At 37.6% G+C, this 21481-nt stretch overlaps 1 long non-coding RNA gene across 2 annotated transcripts in view; it reads right to left on the bottom strand.

Annotated features, from left to right (window-relative positions):
• The window catches only part of LOC144026359 (uncharacterized), a 255125-nt gene that overhangs the window by 91152 nt on the left and 142492 nt on the right, over positions 1–21481 (bottom strand). The window lies entirely within an intron of this gene.

Below are 21481 nucleotides of genomic sequence, written 5' to 3'. Positions count from 1 at the left end.
TTGAGTTCATTTAAAGTTCCTTTAACACCACGGATTTCTTTAACGCGTGACATATATTTGTGGAGACTCACGTCAAGTTGTAGTTTACAATTTTAAAAATGAGCAGAATTTCAAAACTTACTTCACGTTAAAGATTAGATAGCTCTTAACTCATTCACTCCCAGCCATTTTCACTCACTTCATTCACTCCCGGCTGATTTACTGGATTTTGACTGATTTTGCAAGGCCCACAGAATATGGTGTTGTGTTGCTATAAAAACATGGAACCTACCAAAAGAAAGATTAAAGTTCCATCTTTCATCAGGAAAAAAAAAAAAAAAGTTTATTTATATCGTTTTCCGTTTTGCAGCAATTAGCATTAGAATGTAGCTAAGTTTCATCATTATTCACAAATCTATTTATAATTTTAAGTAAAATTAGCTTTTTTCCAACATGGCCCTGGTCGATCTTTTATACTCTGCTGCCACCTGCTGGTCGTTTTTGTAATTACTACCATTTTTTCACCTATTCACTGCAGTTGGGAGGCTGATTCAAAGCCTTCTGTATGCTCTTGCATGAAAAAAAAAAGTCTTTGGACACCTAAAAGATTTAAAATAGAACATATTGATACGTTTTTTTGGGAGCAAATGAGTTAATATGAAAAGAAAAATGCACTGAGCTATCATCAAAGTCTTACAAATGCAACTATGTCATCTAGTGGTATAAAAATGACCTCAACACAAATCAAGGTCACACTAGTTTTTTTACAGTACAGTATATATTTCTAATTTTAAATCAACATTATGAACTATTAAATTATCAATGACTAAAAGATGCAACCATATTTCTATTAGTTTCACATTTTTTTCCCCACCTTTTATGTTAACAAGAGTATGAAAACACCAGATTTTTTTATTGTACATTTAGAACAGATATAAAAAAAAATTGTGATTAACTATTGAAGTCATGCGATTAATTACGATTAAAAATTGTAATCGCTTGACACGCCTAACTGTAATACCGTCATACTATGTCGAGCAAAAAAGGTGGCCGGATGAATATGTGCAATATAAATTCACATGTACAACAGAATGTTATGGCGTTCCACAGGGTTCAATTCTGGGGCCTCTGCTGTTTTCATTGTATCTGCTGCTCCATTTGAAGAAAACAGTGGTGAGTATACGGTATAACCAGATTTCGAGCTACAATAGCTATGTGGGAGCCAAATGATAGCTTCAGGCCCAATGTATGTGGCTTCTTAATGCTAACTTACTGTTGAAGGGTGCAGAGATGACACGTGCAAGGCCTGGAGTTGAGCCACAGCTCTTTGGCGCCAGTGATTCACAAACCCTCTCATTGCATTTTAAATGGCTTTATGAAGTTGAACAAAGCAGCATTAACTCAGCCAGCGTTTTACAAAGAGTATCCTCTAACCTCATTGGCAACTTACCGTTGGTGTATTAAATGTGAGACATTCAATCTTGGCGTAGTGAATACAAATTTCTGTGCACACGTTCACGCACATAGTGCTCATACCGGGAAGAATTATTATTATTATGTATCCCACATCTTCACGCAACTTAAGTTGCAGTAAAAATCAACTCAAGCTTTCTTCATATGTACAAACCAGCGAAATGATATTCCTCTTCCTCAATGTTAATTGGTTCATTATTAACACTTCTCGCTACAACTCTTGATCTGAATCGCGCGATTACCTGACACTAACGATATGATGACATCAGGTTATTGAAAGAGCCGCCGCAACGTCTTTCTAAGCGGGAAATCAGATCCTTTGTTTGTGTCTTATTATCACGGGCTGTTCAAGTCTGATCGAGGCAAACAAGCATGATGAATAGCCGTTTGTTTGTCACATTATTAGAGCAACACAATCCTGGCAGTCTCATTACGGTAAGACACCTCCACAGACAAAGAATCTGAGTAAACTCACTTAATATGCATAAAGTAGGCTTCAATAGTCAAAAAGAAAAAATACAAAATAACAGTTTGTTGTCACAGTTTTAAATTTATTGCTTTGTTTTTTTTTTATGGTGTCTTTTGTGCCAAAATTAAATACGTGTAGGCAAAATATATAATCAGACTTAGAATTAATACATTTTAAGTTACACTACATTAATTTTCCATCAATTCATTATATTGTAAAATATATTAAAAAGCTGATTTTTAAAAAAAAAATGTTTTAACACAATCCCAAAATATATACTGCAAATATATTCAGGAGTGTGAGTTAAACGATTAGTTGACAACTGATCAAATTAATCGATAAGAATTTTTGCTGAATCGTTTAAACATCTTTTTAATTTAAAATTGCCTAAATGTTTGGAATTTCAGCTCCTCAGTAAATATTCTCTCATTTCTGTAGTCCTCCATGAAAGCAGACTGATTAATGTTGTTTTGAACAAAAATGAAATAATTGCTTTCACATTGGAAAATGATAAACATTTTTGCCTATTTTATTCACATTACAGACCAAATCAGTTTGTGCACTGTTGATTTGAAATATTACTGTTTTTGAATAAAGGGATAAAAATTTAAGAAAAAAATAATCGACACATTACTCAATTACTGAAATAATCATTAGTTGCAGCTGTACTGATTAAATTTCAAAATTCAATTTATTATCACTACTTCAGATTATTCCACTTTTATTTCATAGACACAAACTTGATTTATTCAAGGTTAACGCACACAAAAAAAGCCTCCACGCTTCTTTTAAATGCCACACGGTGCATTGAAAAAGCTGTTTGTTTACTTGTCGTTCCCTGCTCAATAAACCAGATGCTGAGCACAATCTTAAAACGAGCGGACTTTTGCATGTGCATCTGACAGATGCTGTCAGGCATAGGCGCACTGAATTATCATTCTCGCAAGTGTAAGTGCATGTAAGACAACTGTAAACATGAGGATTGCAATGTCTGAAATATTGATGGCGGTACTCGGGTGAAAACACGTCGCTGCATTTTGGAAACGGTGTGAAAAGAACCTGCAGCGTCACTGCAGGTGAAAAAGTCTTTCAGATATGACTCGGGCCACTGAAAGCTGTTGGCATGCTGTTCCTCATGATTGCCTTATCTTCCTGCATCCACTTAATGGCCTCTGTTAAAGGCTGTGCTTCAATTATTTACATAATTCCACAGTTCACAAACTCATCTGGTCAACAAGTTGAGACTTTTATTCAGCGCGGGAATATTTTGACAGCTACAACTCAAGCATGTCTTAGCCATACTATTGCGGGCTCAGATCAGTGCGCATTGTGCTCACATAGTAACTGTAAATGGGGGTGAAAGAGCATGCAATCAATATGTTCCTTTTAACAGCTGAAGGATTTTGAAAAATAGTGGAAATGAAATTCCTCCAATCAATATTGGGATTTGACACTATAATGTACCAACTTTGTTTTTTCCGTTTTACTTTTCCAAATTGCAGCCTTGGTGGTTTTAAAATTTGTACTCTACAACATTAGCACGTCGATGAGAATTTGATTAGTTGTTCGTTCCTACTTCCTTTTAAAAATAAATTAAAATAGAAAAAAATAAAAAATAAAATAAAAATAAATTAAAATAGGATAGATATTGTAGATGGGTAAATTCTAAAAAAAAAAAAAAAAAATTACATTTCCAGATTTCAAATCACATTTGTAATGTTGGGGGGCAAAAAAAAAAAAAAAAGAATTATTATTCAAAGGTGCAAAGATAAATCAACAACTAATCAGTTATCACATTAATTGATAATTATTTTGGATTTCATTGTAACTGTCTTTTTAATTTAAATTTGTACAAATGCAACAAATGTCGACTCCTCAACAGTAAATATTGTCCAATTTCTGTTTTCCTCCATGAAAGCGGTCTGATTATCTTTGTTTTAAATCAAAATTAAATAATTGCTTGTACTTTGAAAAACAATGATAAACATTTTTGCCTGAATCATAATTGATTTGTTTGTGTACTGTCGATTTGAAATAATATCTTTGTTTTGAAAAAGGGTATGGAAAGGAAACCTGTTTTTTTTTTTTTCGATTTTAATTATTAAATTTAAATTTATTTAACCCCTGGGCGTTATCTTATTTTGAAATGACTTGGTCAGAACCATCAAAAAGCCCAAAACGGGTCACAATAATGCCCAACGGTTAAACGTAATTATTGGAATAATCGTTAGTTGCAGCCCTGTTATTGCGCTATTCAGAACTACCTTCATTCAACCTTCCCTATAAGATAGATGGCTTTTCAGTGGTAATTGCAAAGCAGCACCATGCAGCTACAACTTGACATTTAACAAAATACAATAAATGTTTTCACTTTGCATTCAACCTCTTTGGAAACATTTTTTGGGGCCTAGCTGTGTTTTTACTGCAATACAGATTACTGCGTTCTGATAATAAAGCTGGCAACCATGGTTTTGATTCTACTGTGTGTGTGTGTTTTTTTTTAATACTTTCATATCTTTAATTGTTTTGACTGTAGTGCATCCAGAGTCAGAATGCCAGATGAATGCACCATTCGCTAACTGTTATGCACAGTGTAGTTTCTTTCTCCTTTCCCATATTTCTCATAATCATAAGCGGTGACCTCGAGGGGATATAGAATAGATTATCCTTTTCCATATTATCCAAACAATTGGAATGTAGTCATAGCTATACCACACGCACACTGAATTTGAAACTACTGAGAGGAAATGTTGGTGCCTGGGTGATTTGTTTCCAAGGCCGGAAAATCAATTCCCATCACAACAAGGTCTAACAAGAAGAACACATGAACAACCTAATCTAAAACGTTGTGTGACTAACTGTTGAATATTTATAAATCACTGTGGTCTTTGTTAACAGGCTAAGTGACATTGGGATGTACAGTGAGATGACTTAATGCTTGTTTACAGTTAAGACAGGCAGATAATCATTCTTGTTCTCTTGAGGACAGTAATTCATTTGCTTGCTTGTTAGTTTTTTCACAGTAGGCTACATAGTTGTTGTTTTTTTTTTTTGGGGGGGGGGGGGGGGGGGGTACCCTGATGTACACACACAGTCCATCCAATTGTCACATACTCTGGATGCGTTTAAAATAAAAACAAAAAAACAAACAAACAAAAAAAAAGCTTTAGAAATTATTTTAGGAAAAGCCTGTTAAGGGAAGCTATGGCATAAACCTCGTATTTGAGGGTCGTCTTATATATGTGTTAAACACTTTATATATAACTTTGTGTTGATTTTGGGACACTTCCTGTTCAATTCGGGGCACGTCCTGTTGATTTTGGGGCTCATCATGTCACTTCCTGTTGATTTTGGGACACGTCTGGGTCACATCCTGTTCACTTTGGGGTACTTCCTGTTGATTTTGGGTCACTTCTGGGAGACTTCCTGTTCAATTAGGGGTACTTCCTGTTGATTTTGGGTCACTTCTGGGTCACTTCCTGTTCAATTTGGGGTGCGTCCTGTTGCTTTTTAAGTCACATACAGGTCACTTCCTATTCAATTTGGGGTACTTCCTGTTGATTTTGGGTCACTTCCTGTTGATTGTGGGGCACATCCAGGTCACATCCAGTTCAATTTGGGGTACTTCCTGTTGATTTCGGGTCACTTCCTATTGATTTTGGGTCACTTTTGGGTCACTTCCTGTTTAATTTGGGGTACATTCTGTTGATTTAGGGTCACATACAGGTCACTTCCTGTTCAATTTGGGGCATTTCCTGTTGATTTTGGGGCTCTTGCGGGTCACTCCTTGAAATAGTTTGTTTGTTATTTGTATTACTAACGCTTCCAATTCATCACCTGAATTTGGATTGGTGATGCCCACCAACAGTGCACACAATCTGTTTGAGAACACACCAAATTTAGCACTTAAGCCATTTTCCATCTTGCTCTTTCTCACTCTGGGCACCTTCCTACCGTTCTGATATCATACAAACACAAACATGACAGTAAGCCTCCTTCCCTTCCTATTAAAAGCAACACTAATGTAGCGAGACTTCAGAGGCCTGGAGCTCATCCCGAATGTACCCATGCATGCAGGTCCATGGGTATAAATGCAGGTGTGAAGGTTAATTGCTACCAGATGTTGATCCTCTTTAGTTCGTTAATCAAGTGAAATTATCAGTCTCCTGTGGTGGGTGTCCAAAATCTAATACGTTTGTATTTAGCGTGCTTGCTTTAGGTAATCAAATGTGCGTATTTGTAGATTGACAAATGAACAGCAGAAACTTTTGCTTGTAAAGCTCATTTTATTGAGCCTAAAAACGCAGTTAAGTCTTTTTGTTTGTGTTACAATGCCTGAATAATAAGGGATATTAGTATTTTGCAGCAATCAAAAAAATAAAACTCTTCTAACTTCATCGGCTGTGTCTTATTGTCTCGTTCTTATCCTCACAATTTCCTTCCACCATCTTAACAGTGTGAGGCTTGAAAATGCCTTGCAATTTAGATTGCCATTAAATATGCAACATGCATTGTAGCTTTAAGAAAAAAAAAAAAAGAAAAAAAAAGCGAGCGACGGGAATACAAAGGACATACTTCTTAAAAGAGTTATCCTGAAGCTTTGGTCCAAAATGGGATTGCTCAAGAGAAAAGAACAATAGCTAATTATCTCTTTCTAGGCAGCACATTTTCTCCATCTTTTGGCAAATATGCTCATGACAGCAGTCCATCACACTGTACTTCAATCGAGGGTAAAAAATAAAAAATAAAAAAATTTAAAAAAAAATAGTTTGAAAGAAGTCTCAAAGCGTTTTGCTTTTGTAACCTGTCACAACAAAAATGTAGATTTACTGTACTAATCCATTCGGGTGATCTACAATTTCGCTGAAAATCAAATATAAAGACATTCTCACCAGGAACTATTTATAACAAATATAACCGCTAGTCGATTATAAAGTTAGCTAATGCTAACATTTGACATTGATTTTGGGGCACTTCTGGGTCACTTCCTGTTCACTTTGGGTACTTCCTGTTGATTTTGGGTCATATCCAGGTCACTTCCTGAAATATTTTGTTTGTATCCATTACTAACACTTTTAATTCATCACCTTAATTTTGTGTTGTATTCAGTATTTTTTTTAATTTTGTTTTTATCTACAGTATCTTAGGCTAGTTAGACAACATTACTCACAATTCTAAGACACGGAAGCAGGAAGTAGTTCTAGTTCCGGTATGATGAAAACACAGCTGCTAGCAATTAGATGCAGATGAGAATGAGAACACAAATGTGAATGTAAAATTAAGGAAGGAATTTTTAATTGGATCATATAAATCACTATGACAACTTGGTTATGAACATATACACAATTGCCTAGCTGACTGGATGGGGGGGAAAAATGGTTTGCCATAACCAACCTGTCTACAAGTAGGACAGACCATTAGGATTGTTGAAATCTACGGGGACTCAGGAAACAAGGCTCAAACGGGACTATCCCGGGATAAACGTCTGGTCACCCTAAATATGGGAGTAATTTATTAGCGAGGGGAAAAAAAAAAAAACATTGTTGAAAACCCACCTGTAGGCACAATATATGTTCTCTCTCTCTCTCTCTCTCTCTCTCTCTCTAAGAAGAAAAAAAAATAGAGAGTCGCTGCCTTTTGACAAGGTCAATGCACAAATGTGTTTTGGCTGCATCAGGATGGGAAATGTGCCTGACCACACTGCATATGTTCTATTTGATACAACCACTGGGGTGCAAGTACATCTGCTTCTTCAGCGTGGGCAATGGGTGAGAAAATGACAACTGCCGCGGGCAGAAAGCAGCAAAGACACTACTATACCTCGTGTGCAGTGTAAGATCGGGCTCCTTGTGTTGTGTTTGCTGGTGTGGAAGAGCTGACTGGAGGTGTGACTTATTCAACAAAATGGACACACGCGATTAAATGGAGCAAGATTTAGAAAACAAATATTAGAAAGGCTGAGAATGAAGACGGCCAATTCTTGTTTTACTCATTCATTCCCAGACATTTTGACTGAAGCTCCCAGTCGCTCACAGCTGTTTTACTGGATTTCGACTGATTTTGCAAGGCTCAAAGAATATAGTGTTCTATTGCTATTAAAAAAAAAACAAAAAAAACATGGAACCTACCAAAAGAAAGATGAGCGTCTCTTCTTTCATCAGGAAAAAAAAAAGTGTATTTGTATATGTTTCCGTTGTGCAGCAATTAGCATCAGAATATAGCCAAGTTTCATTATTATTCACAAACCTGTTGAAAACACTGGCAAAAAGAGCTTGTTGCAACATGGCCCTGACTGATCTCTTATAATCTGCTGCCACCTGCTGGGTGTTTTTTTTGTAATAACTATCATTGCTTTAAGTGACCTCTTCAGGTCAGAAGCTGCATCAAACCCTTCTGTATACTTTAGCATAAAAAAGGTATAAATAATACGTTTTTGGGAGTGCAGGACATAGTATTAAAAACGTATTTATACGCTTTTGGGATTTAATTAGTGAATAAACAAAACATGTAAACAAAAGCATGTATGCTATACATTACAAAGAGCAATGGCTACTTGGGTAAAAACAAAGGAACAGTAATGAAAACAATGATGACTTAGTGATAGCTAGTCCTAGCTAGCTAAACGAGCGCGACTATATTTTTATTTCCCAAAAAAACTGGACACTCGGCAAGGCCTTGAGATACTTGAATGATCGTCAAAGAACGTATGCCTCCTACAAAACATAACAATATCTTCAAGCATATTTAGGGGATGTGGGAGGTATCTCGAAAACTGCTGCAGACAATCCACACAAGCGCAGAGAGAATGACAGCAGAACCCCGAGCCTCAGACCTGTGAGGTGGGTGTGCTAACCACCTGTTCACTGTGCTGCCAACGGCAATATATTTTCCACCTATAAGCTGAAAACAGCACTCTAAAGCCTTTTTCACATTGCTCTTCAAAGCCAGAGTTCCCCTTCATTTTCCTGTTTCGCTGCTCTATGTGAAAAGTGGATGAAGACACCAATTTCCTGGTTTGCGAGATAGCATCAGAGGCTGGGCGGCGGCTGTGAGAATGGGAATAATATTGTGAAGCTTTACAACAGCGTCTCAGGCATAAAAGTGTCCGTGTGTGTACTCGGCAACAGGGCACCTCTACCGCAGTTCGATGATCAACGTTATGGCCGTGTCATCGGACCATCGGACTTGCGGCTGCATAATCTTGGACATTCAGGTGAAGAGATTGGCAGAGCGATCAGACCATCGATCGACCAATTATCGTTGATTATTGATTGATATCAGATGTTTGCGTTACTGAGAGTCATAGGCTAAAGACTCAAGGTCAACTCAAATTGTTGTCAGCCTGCTCCCAAAACATTTCTTATCTGAACTTTACCCGGATAAAGAACTACGGCTGGATGCTTGGCCCTTTACCCACAATCCTCTTGGTATTTTTCCACAGTTTACTGTCAAGGTTAGTCTCCTCGACAACGAGACGATATAACTGGCATATCTGTGGTGGACACTGATACTCATAGCATACATATTCACAATAACACACAATCCTGTTTTTCACCACTTAGTTGGATCCCAGTTGGTTTTTGTTACAATGTTGAACCGACTCAACTCAAGATCTGTCACGGTCTCAAGATGGTGCCTGTGATTGCCTGTGTCATTTGCATGAGCTTACTTGTAAACAAGTAGGACTGTTCTTCTGCTTTACGCTCCATAGTTCAGGCATTACCTTAACAAAAAGGTTATTATTATTATTCTCTTTTTTTCTCATAAATTAACGAGAAAATTGAATTTTAAAAGGGCATTTTTTTTTGTATCTTACCGTTTTCTTGAAATTTACTGTTCAAATGAATTCAAAAGCATTTTCTTACACTTATGAACAACCTGACTTATTGCACTTTATGCCAATTCAGAATCTTTTTAATTTATATTTACAATTATTGAATTAGTATTATGAAAATATTTTCCTCTCATATACATGCTGATGCCAATGTTTGCGTAACACTTAAGTGATTATAACGCATGTTGTTTTCATTTATAAATAAATATAAATAAATCTAATAAATACTGCCTCTGCAAAATTGAATTTGGAATTTATTGTGGAGTTCTTTTTTTTATCATGTCCTTGATATTTAAGAAAAATTGATGTTCCATAATTAATAAATATTGGATTGAACTGAAATGAATCGAATAATCTTAATAAAATCGATTGAGAAAATTGTAATTGATACCTAGCCCTTTTTATTATTATTATTATTATTATTATTATTATTATTATTATTATTATTATTATTAAGTAGAAAAGATTATTGTGGGAAGTTTTTTCCGAGCAAAAATGCAAAATATGCATTTTATTGTGGAAGTGCAATGGAGTAAAAGTTAAAGCGGCCAAAAATATAGATATAGCACAGAAACGTAATTATTCTAAAGTAGAATAACAAAATTGTTCGTTACACTGTTACATTACAAGACTACACTCTGAAGTGGCAAAAATAAGTGTTGCGTGCTGGACAAATTGCACAAGCTCGGCACAATTGCTCTCTATGGCAAAAAGGCCACGCAAGAGGAACGGATTTGGGACTTGATCCAAGCTGCAATATGTCTCAGTTGTGGGGATTTACTGTAAATAGGGCAGTTGTTGAGACACAGGGGCAGTATTCAGTTTGAAGAGGAACGTTTCAATTAAATATCGACTACAACTACAAATTTGATTCAACTGAGGATGTTATTAAAGTCATATGACTATTAACTCCAAACTGCTACAGGCATGTTTGTGAATATGATTGTCCTTCAGGGCCCCGCTGCACATCTCTCCAGGATTTACTGGTTTGTTCAGGTTATGCTCATAATGAAAATGATTTGACTTGTTGGCTTTTCAAACTTGTTTGAAGTGGGTAGGACATTCGATGTTTCATAAATAAGACCTGAGTTAACTTTGTCCTTTTTCGATGATGAAAAATTGAATCATTATTCCAATAGAACTGCAATAAAACTTTATCACAAGGATTTAAGAGCCCAGCACACTTGAACCGGCAAAACAATTTGAAGCGTCATGCCTAACCTTGACTACTCACAATCGTCAACTTGCAAAGCTCGCCAGTGGCACTTAATCGCAAAAGAAATGACTTTGTGCTGTAAACAGGGATTTAGGGATTCACTCTTATTTATGTAAGAAGATGAAAGACACACTGGATTAGAAGAGAAATGATAAATAATGAGCACGGGCAAGGACCAATGAATATTAAAATTCTCCAGAGTCAAGACTCCAGTCAAGCTGATGACCAAAAACAAAATGCATTTGGTGGTGCAGGTACAAAGGGATTAAATGTTACATAATTTACTGTGTGTTATGTTAACACTTAAAAAACAAACAAAAAACACTAAACATTTGGTAAGTGCGTGCTTTGCTATAATCTTGTGGCATCTTGAACCGACAAAACCTGACAACAGTCACATCACTATTTCTACTTGATTATTTGTCACAGTTGTATATGACAGAGTCTATAGGTTTGTGAGCAAATACTAGCAAGGATAAACACAAGTATATATTGATTTATACTAGGGGTATCAGGCGATTAAAATTTTTAATTGTAAATTAATCATGACTTCAATAGTTAACTCATGATTAATCGCCAAATTTATATCTGTTATAACAATCAAATGTTCAATAAAACAAGTTTTCATCCTCAACGTAAAAGTGGAAAAAAATGTTTAATAGAAATATGGCTGCATATTATAGTCACTGATAGAGTAATTTCGTAATTCATAAAATTGAGTAAAAATTATAACAATGTACTGTAACTGTTAAACAATTGTGATATTGATTTGTGTTGAGGTCACTTCTCTGCCACTAGATGGCATAATTGCATTTGTAAGACGATGACAGCTCAGTGCATTTTTCTTTTCATATTAAGAGCTATCTAATTTTGACCATGAAGTAACTTGTGAAATTCTGCACATTTTTAAAATTGTAAAATACAACTTGACCTCAGTCTCTACAAATATATGCATTAAAATTATTACTGCTAAATTTTGACGTGAACGTGTCTGCTGCATTGCAACTGGAATTCACCCAGTACGGGCTTTCTAAGTAAGGGGTGGCCATTCACTGCCTTTGACAAGTATACTTGTCAATTGTATTTTTTAGAGCGGTGCTAAATGGGGGCGAATCTGAGCATGCTCCACTGTAAATATCAAACTTGGAAACAACTTTACTGATGCCCAACCACCGGTAGATGACATCATTGCCCCATTTTATAGGAAATAAACACAGTTTCAGAGTCCATGGGAGAAATGGCTGTATTTTGGCAAACCTACATTTTTCTGCTGTCAATTATAAAAGAACGGGACGGGACAAAAAGTAGGGAGTCTATTCTGTTATTTGGTAGATTCGGTTTATATATAATTATTGAATGTAATATCACGTGAGTATTGGAAATGTAAAAATGTTCTATAATGACTGGCAGTGAATGAGTTAATCACACGTAAAAAATAAATAAATAAATAAATAAATAAATAAATAAATAAATATATATATATGTAAAATATACAAAAAAAACTTGTATACTCAATTAAAATGTTTGCTTTGTTCTTGTATTTGTTACTTTGTTCTTTACTGCACAACCAATTTCTGTTTCATGTACAGCACTTTGTATACAGCAATACCTGTTTTAAAGCTCTTTATAAATAAAGTTGAGTTGAGTTAACGCACTAATTTTGACACCCCTAATTTATACACATTTCAGCAGTACCATGAGCATGTTGTCACAACTGTTGTCCTTCATCCAGCCTTAAGTCACCAGTAGTTCACCAAGTTTGACATTCCTTCATGTTTTTGATGTAGAGCATTAGGAGGACGCAAGCATAATCCATCTACATTTGCTTGTTTTGACGGTTTAAGGAAGAGAGATGAAAGGTTAATTTGCTGGCTGCTGGGAAAGTGTCTGTCGTCCTTGACAATAAACCACTAGAAGAAGGGGGAGGGGAGGGGGGAAAGAATGAACGCAAATCTTTCCAGAACAACCACTGATTATAGAATGAACTGTACAATGAATTTCTCTCACACCACAATTGCTAGACAGCTTTAGCATCAGAACCTTATCACAGCAATCACTCTTTGCAATAATGGTTGGATATGAGAGGTTTGTTACCCTGAGCTTGTAACAATGAGTAGCAAGGTAAAACGTGTTACCACAAATCCCATGTGGCCCTCTGAGAACTGCATTCATAATTTAAAGTAGAATTAATGTGCAGTAATACAAAGTTTCAGGCTAATTCAAAGTCATATTATGGTGTCGTGTAATGTTGATTCCCACTCCATTGTGAGTGTGCTCTTCCTGCCATTGACTGGTGACCACAGTAGTACTTTTTTTCTGGATAGGCTCCAGCTTCCTTTGATTACAAACTAAACACAGTAATTACAAAAATAAAATAAAATCCTTATTTGGCTGCAATGTCATTATGTGTCATTTTTGGTAAATACCATTCTAACACACATGGACTGAATGGGTAAAAAACAATTTAAATCCCAGTAAAATTACAACCCTCCACATTTTCACAGGATAAAAATCTAAAATAACCCAAATAAAATAAAAGCCGACGTAGACAAACAAAACAAAGCAAAGGGACATTAAATTGGCACAATTGTAACTCAGTCATGAAGTGGAATTACTCAGGATGAGTCACCCAGCCACATGTTGTTAGACTAATGAGGAGAGGTGGAAGACGATAGATTTAGAAACGAAACATCTACAGAGGAACTAGATGAAAAGAGTATCTTGGTAAATTGGGTTGTAAACTCCTGTCATCTGAAACAAGGACACAAATGACAAATTGGAAGTCAATAAATGCCTTGTGTGTTTTCTAAATTATAGCAGGAGTCATTTGAGAGTTGCTTTTAAAAAGCAGGGGAACCAAATTTTGCACAATAGAATCATACATCCAGCATCAAGCGATTTTTATCATCTCATCATTTTTCCCAAGCAATTTAGCCAAGATGACGGAAATGAATACAGAGGAGACGGGTTGAATGGGGATAGATATCCAATTAGTGAAGCAGGAAGCAGTGCCTCAAAAGACAGTTTACTGTGGCACACCAGGTTCTTCCTGCCTTCAACATTGCCAGTAATGTGCAAATGATGGTCCAAGATGTGTATCAGAGACGTTGCTATGGACCCCTGCTGGCGCAAAGCAATCCCTTGTAGAGGAAGATTAACTTTCATCGGAGAATTGAATATTAAACTCGCTTGCGTCTTTTGCTTTTCTGTTTATCCTCCTCTTTCCCTCTACTCTCATTTGTGATTCCCAAGTTGACCCATATAACACAATAATAATATCAGAGAAAGAATCCATGTCGGATGCTGGAGCTATTATAATGAAGTTGAGTCATGCTGAGATATTGTAATGAGCTTCAACAGGATCCAGGCTGGCATAAATGTAGCCAGAAACCAGGGAACCAGAAAGCATTTAACACACCAGACGATTGCTAGTCCACTGCGAAAGGTCAACGATGTTTAGCTACTTTCCACAAACGAGGCTTCTGACATCAATACGATTATCTGATTGGTTCACTCAGACAGCAACTGGCGTCCTGGATAACCCAGTCAAGCACCTCACGTCAGGTTATCATCACCAGTTGTTGTCAACCGTGTTCCTTGGGTCTACCAATCGGTCACGAGTGTCTTGTCCAGGTGTGCCTTGTTTCTCATCAGTTTGTTCGTATTTAGTTCGACATTTAATGTCTGTCTGGACAGATCGAGAAGATGAATTCATCACGATGGTTCAAGAGAGGCTGACATTTTAGGACATTACCGTTAAAGGGTATGTCGATCGAGTAATGAATGCCAAACTTTAGCAAGACATGGAGATGAAACCACGTAAACCAGGTAGGATTTAGTTTTATATTACACAATACTCTATAAAGAGGGTGTGCTTCACGTGGGAGTACATCGTGAGTGAAAATAATAGCGGTATGCATTGTTTACGGTTTTATATTCCGCCCCCGTAAAGAGCTTTCTTGTTGCCTTTTCTAACAATGAGGAATGATGACTACCACCGCGGATGGTATGGAGGGGTATTACTTCTCACGCATGTGCACAAGGTACCTAATAGTCAGTGTTGGTTTGTGACGTGCCAAAGTCAGGCTGCCGCCACAGGTGGTAGGAATTGGTCACATTTGGTTGAATTGGTGTACAGACGTGTATAGATGCCTTTAGTCCACAAATTCATGAATATTTAGTTATATAGCCCTGTCTAGTTCTCAGTGGCTCAAAATTTATTGCATCATAAATTGGAGGTAATGTTGTTAAAGTCAGTTGTATCACAGGACATCATGACTGGAACGCCTCATATGGAGTAGCATTATAAGTACAGGTACTCCTCGAGTTACGGACAACTTCCGTTCCTATGCTGGTGATGTAACCCGAATTTCGACTTAAAGGCCCTGTCTGCTGTCTTTTTCACTCTGGAAAAGGCACTTTTTAAGTACAGGATTTAAACAAACAAATAAACAAACAACTTCTCAATTTACAGTTCAGGGCTCGTCTTCATTTCTGGTGGTGATTTTGTCCTAAACCCGCAACTCCCCAGCCTGTATTTTGTCATTTTGTGTTTGTTCTGTAAACAGCGGGACGTTTTTATTATTATTATTATTATTATTATTTTAAACTTCCTTATGTTAAATGTTTTTAAGTTTGTTGAATAATGTTTTAAGATTGTTATTGTATGTTCTTTTTAGTAAATTTTGTCACCTATTTTCATTTATTTTTCTTCCGCTGAATGTTAACTACTGTTTGTTGATGCTTATGTGTTGTCTTTCCTTGTGTAAAGCACATTGAGTTGCCTTGTGTATGAAATGTGCTATACAAATAAACTTGCCTTGCCTTGTCTTGCCTTGCCTTCATTGCTGACGGACGGTACAACGGAGCTAATGGAAACATAAACACGGAAATGTGACGCGCCTGATGGACGCCCAATCTTGAGAGCGTAACAAGAAACACTGGCCTCAGTAATGACATGCACGGTACTATTTTGCATACCGGTATGAGGGTACCACCTGCCATCAAGTATGCCTAAAGTATTAAAATAAAATGTATAGCATTCACAAACTTTGGCTTCACTCAAGCCATCTGAAATGCAGAAAGACCTCAGTGCGTTTATGTAAAGAGGTGCTTAGTAATGAAAGCTTAAAAATAATCCCCCCACAGCCTTGTTCCTGTCCCGTTGCTGATAATTTACACAGGCAAAGGCATCAGCCAAACAAAATGAAATCTTTCAATGTGTTCAGAGCAATCCCTAGACACACCCGCACACACGCAAATATAATACCAGAAGCCTATGTAACGTGTTTCCTAGTAAGCCGGCTTCTCAAAATTGAGCAAGGATATCAATCAAAAGGGGCGTCTGTTCGATGTTCATTGTTCAGGATTTATTTGCACAACGGTAGTGACACACCCGGTGATTAATTGGATGGAGGATCAGTTAAAGATCACTGTTGAATTACGGTTGTCACGGAAACGCAAGAGTTTGGTTTGGCGTTTGGATACTATTTGTGAGTACTGTTTGTTCAGTACGAATTCCTTCTTACCAAACACCAGGTTACACTCAAATCAACATGCCATTTATGGCTACGTTCACAAGATAAATTTACTCGTTTCCTTTCCAGCCATGGGCTATCAACAACACTTCAAAAGAAATACCAATACATATTCAGATAACCTAAAGAAATCCTTAATTTGTCTGTTCTGACTCACAGTGATTATAGAAAGTGTACACACCCTTGTTCAAATGCCAAGATAAATCATGTAAAAACTTGTTCCATTATTAATGTGATCTATAACCTTTACAACACACTTACATTTTTAAAGATCTCATCGGGAGGGGAAGTTACAAATAAACAATATGAAATGTGATGTGAAGTATGCACACCTTCTTACAACTGGGATTTGCGTTCAGAATAAAACAATCACATTCAAACTCATGTTAAATGTGCGTCAGCACACACCTGCCACCATTTAAAGTGTCTCTGATTAGCTCCAAATAAATGTCAAATGTTCTAATATGCTATTAGAACATCTGACATTTATTCATGACATTTTATTTTTGTTTGTTTTTATTTTCTAGCGGAGCAATAACACGTTTCTCACACATTTATGTGATATTTTGTTATAGTCCAATGAAACCAATGTTAAACTTTTTGGTAATAAATTCCCAAAGATATGTTTGTTGTAAACACACCATTCCTCTTCGCCTGAACACCATACCTGTAGTGAAGCATGGTGGTGGCAGAAAACTTTGCTTTAGGGCTTTTTCCTCAGCTAGAATCTTAGAAAAGGTGGAAAGAAATATGAACAGTTCAGTTCAAAATATCAATCAGTCTTACCACAAAAACTTCAAAGCTCTGCTGGAGAGAAGAAACAAATGTCAGAAAAAGCCTACTAGAACAACTGAAATTTATACGGGGCTATTTCAGAGGCACATTAAATGGTGGCAGATGTGTGCTGCTGACTCCCAATTAACACGAGTTGAATGTGATCATAGTTATGAGAGGATTTTCACACATGCAAACATTACCTTCATTATTTATTTATTTTTATGTTTGTTTATATTACTTCCCCTCTCAAAAAATATTTTGTTCATTTGAGCTGTACAGGTTATAGGGCATGTTAATATTGCTTTTTTTTTTTAAACAAAACGTATGCCTGATTGTAGCAGTGACAGTAAAAAAAAAAAAATAATTGACCTTTTATGCTGTTTAATGAGGTCAACATTTGGTCACAATGGCATCACTGGTATGACAGGCGCAAATGACACGAGGACAGTGATGTACTGTAGATGACATGTAACGGTCTGATTCCCTCTCATAAAGGACATGAATACCCTGAAGCACCGCATGGAGAATAAGAATGGAAGGGACGTGCTGTTGGGATGGAAGGAATCACTGCCTCCATTGATAATAGCAGCACTGGACCATGTTGCTATTATCAATGACCAGTAGCACTGGTCATAATTGTATTTTAGAACCAATCAAATATCAGGCCATTCACCTCCAATGTTGGATATTGTTATTACACACTAATTCTGTGCTCCAGCAATTATTCTGCCAAGTTCTCACCTTGGCCTGAATAATATGTAGCCTGAACGACAAGGAAATCTTGTAAATCAAGCAGTTTTCATTAACATAATTAGACAACAAAACAGAGTGTGGCAATTTAATTCTCTTCAAGGCAGTTGACTTTGTTTGTGTCCAGGAAGTATCTTAACAAAATCTCATCTACCTCATCTGCCTCCTATTGCTGCAGAACAAATCTGAGCCCCTTCCAGGTTGCACAGCTTCTCACAAAAATTTTAAAGAAGGGCCCAGAAACTTTGTGAGAAAACGCACTTTGGTCACTAAGACCTGTGATCTTGCTCTTTCAGACACTAGCCACAGGTTGTGACTATTAATGAGTGTTCTTCACACGCTGCACCTTGCCTTTTCGCCCACAGTCAACTTAGAGAGGGAGGGTGGGTGGATCTAGTAAGAGCATTTCCACATGAATAGAGATTGGGACTCAACATCTGTGTAGTCAATGCTAGCTGAGGCAGGATACAGATCAAACATTTGGCTCTGACGCTGAGACAGGCAACCATTCATGCTCCTATTCGCACCTTTTGGGATCTTCAGTTAACCTAACAAGGGTTTTGCACTGTGTAATAATAAATACATTTAATTTGAAACCACCTAAGCACACACGAAAATCAATGATGATCAATTCATACAGATGCATCTGATTCAAACCTTCTTGCTATGAGGAAACAATACTGGTACTACCCAATGTTCCACTGTACTGAAAATCCTTCATCGGACAATACCGATACCATGAGCTCTAATTGCTTCAATTTACGAGGTCATGTTCTTGTAGTGCACTGCCGACATACTAATGTAATTATGGTATGACAAGGGCTTGGCCCGGGACAGCCTAAAGAGGTTGCTCCCCCTTCCTATTGGCACACTCCCAGTGGGAGGGCTCAAATGGGTCAAGTTCATAGTTAGCTGGGTGGCGGCTGAAGGCAGGTACTTTGGAAGTTTGATCCCGGGCTACAGAAGCTGGCTCTAGGGATGTGAACTATCACCTTTCTGAAAGAAAAGGAGCCTGAGCCGGTGTTCGAGGTCAAGAGATTTCTATTAGATATCAGACAGTTTGGGCTCTGGCACAGGCCCTCTTGAGCAGGTTTGGACTCTTTTCCACAAAGGAGTTGCCATTGCTGATAGGCATCGAGCAGGTGTGGGCATACGTACACCCCCGAGCTGGGTGCTTGCTTGTATGAAAGGATTCACCACGGTGAGTGATAGGGTCGCCTTCCTTCGAAGAAAATTGATGGATGGTGTGATAACAAGAGCACATCAAAGTCCATAACTCTTCCTCACACACTCTTAAGGGACAGAACAGGCCGGGTGCTAGGCAGAGGGTCCATTAATGCACACCTGCTGCACCATGCTTCTAAAGGTTTATAACTCTGCAAAGACGCGTTGACATTTCTGTTCCAGGTCAATAGTTTTTATTCGACACGTTATATAGACTAAGGGAATCCTACAATGTTTTACTGGTCAAATTTTCAGGTGGATTAGAAGCCTCGACTCTTGTGCTTACTCAGCTGAAATCATCTCAACCGCAAGGTTCTTGTCCAACTTGGATGGCCACTTGTGTTTCATTGCAGCTCTAGTTATTATTGTGTGTATCCATTCTGTGGCATCATATAGTCTTTAAATAATCACACTTTTTACTCTCACGTCTTACCAATGGCTACAAAACCAATATATCTCTTGGCAAGATTCACCCTAATACAGGACTAAGCAAGCACCCCAATACAGATAATGAATGATGGGAAAACATGGTCCGTCCATCAATGTAATTGTCAATAACTGGGTCAGTAACAACTGACAGACTCCCGTTTTGCTGACGACTGGTACTTGATGCTCCCGTGAGGGCAGCCATCTTGTGTTGCCTCTGTCACTGTCAATTTCCACCAATAAATTAAGAGAAGACGACGAACAAAACGGCAAAGAACTCCAGAACTAAAAAATATAGGAAAATCTTCATTTGAGTTGGTTGTGTCATTTAATAGTTTGTTTATTTGAAAAACAGTGTTTCCCAGTTCATTACGATAACTGATAGAGTGACGGACTGGGGGATCAGTGAAAATTACTGACAGTCCTAAAATAGTGGCTGTAATTTAGCGATGACAGACGCGAGATTAAAATGAGAGATGGACGTTTACAGTTTGTTTCTGCTTCAAATAATGACAAATTGACGATGACGGACAAGTGTCTCGGACGTTGACGATGCACGAACGATGGACCATCAAAATTCATTCTTGTTCCCACCTCTCTGATCAGTTCACTCTGTGAAGAATCATCTAATACATACATGAGTGGATTGGCTCCCCCAGTAACATTGTTACAAGATTTCTTCATTGCAGCTAAGTATATTCGGCTGTATATGCCTCTAAGGTACATTTTGTTGAGATAAAAGGTGTGTTTAACTTGCAATTAAACAAAATAGCAGACTCTCACAATTAACTTGATTAAATATTTTATGTGTTAACACTCTGTGCCTGCAGTAGAGAGTGTTGCAGTCTCTGGACGGCTTCCCCTTAATGCCACCTCTGTTACAGGTCATGAAAAATGCGCAGGCAGGCATAAAGCAAACTCATTCCGGGCTCCAAAGCACCATACGCACTTTTAGTCGTAGTCATCCCTGGTGATCTCAGAGTTGGGTGGAACATGAGTGACTCAAAGTTCAAATTGGTCGGTTGGAAAATCATGGGCCATTTCCTCCGTGATGAGAACAGTAAATGGGATGTCTGGTCATCCTGACGTATTTGCCCTAATTCACTGTAATTTTACAATTCAGACCAGACTGGAAGTAATCATAGCATATTAGGCTGATTAACGAACCAATTGTTGAAGCCTTTCCACCTTAAGATGTTCCCATTCTGGGTAATTACTAGTGGATGCCAATAAAAGTTACATTCACCAAAGTTATTACTAGAACTAAGTTAGCACTGATCAGTGTGTGCCATTGATTTCCTTTATGGTGGTAACAATTTTGACAACGAAAAAGTTTAGTTTAGTGACTGATACTAATTTGAAAAGATTTCCATGTGCTGTGGACCAGAACCCCCAAAGACCGAGAGGCCTTCTCTTCTTGTCACAGTCAATCGACGCAGACAGACGTTTACCGCCGCCATCCACCCTGCTACTACTTTGCTTGCTGCTTCTTGCTCACTATCATGCAGTTTCCAATAGCAACCAGCTGAACTAAAGCACATTTCTCATTTGACAGATCATTACGGGAGATACTCTTTCTACCCTTCTTCTGCAGCTACCTCTGTTAGATGGTTGGGGAAGATGCCGCACACATTTGCTCTCTCTCCTGTCTCTTCCTAAGAAAAGGGCTCTCGAGGTGGATAGGAAGGAAGAAGGCAGGGTGCACTGTTGCACATTACTGTTGCCATGGGGATAGTAGCACAGTCACTATCAAGTAAAAAAGAATCGAGCGTGCATGAGCGCTAGCCTCAGTAACC

The sequence above is a fragment of the Festucalex cinctus genome, chromosome 9 (genome assembly GCF_051991245.1).
Source record: "Festucalex cinctus isolate MCC-2025b chromosome 9, RoL_Fcin_1.0, whole genome shotgun sequence".
NCBI lineage: Eukaryota > Metazoa > Chordata > Actinopteri > Syngnathiformes > Syngnathidae > Festucalex > Festucalex cinctus.
Note: the sequence above shows the minus strand (reverse complement) of the source record. Positions and strands in the feature narration are given on the sequence as shown.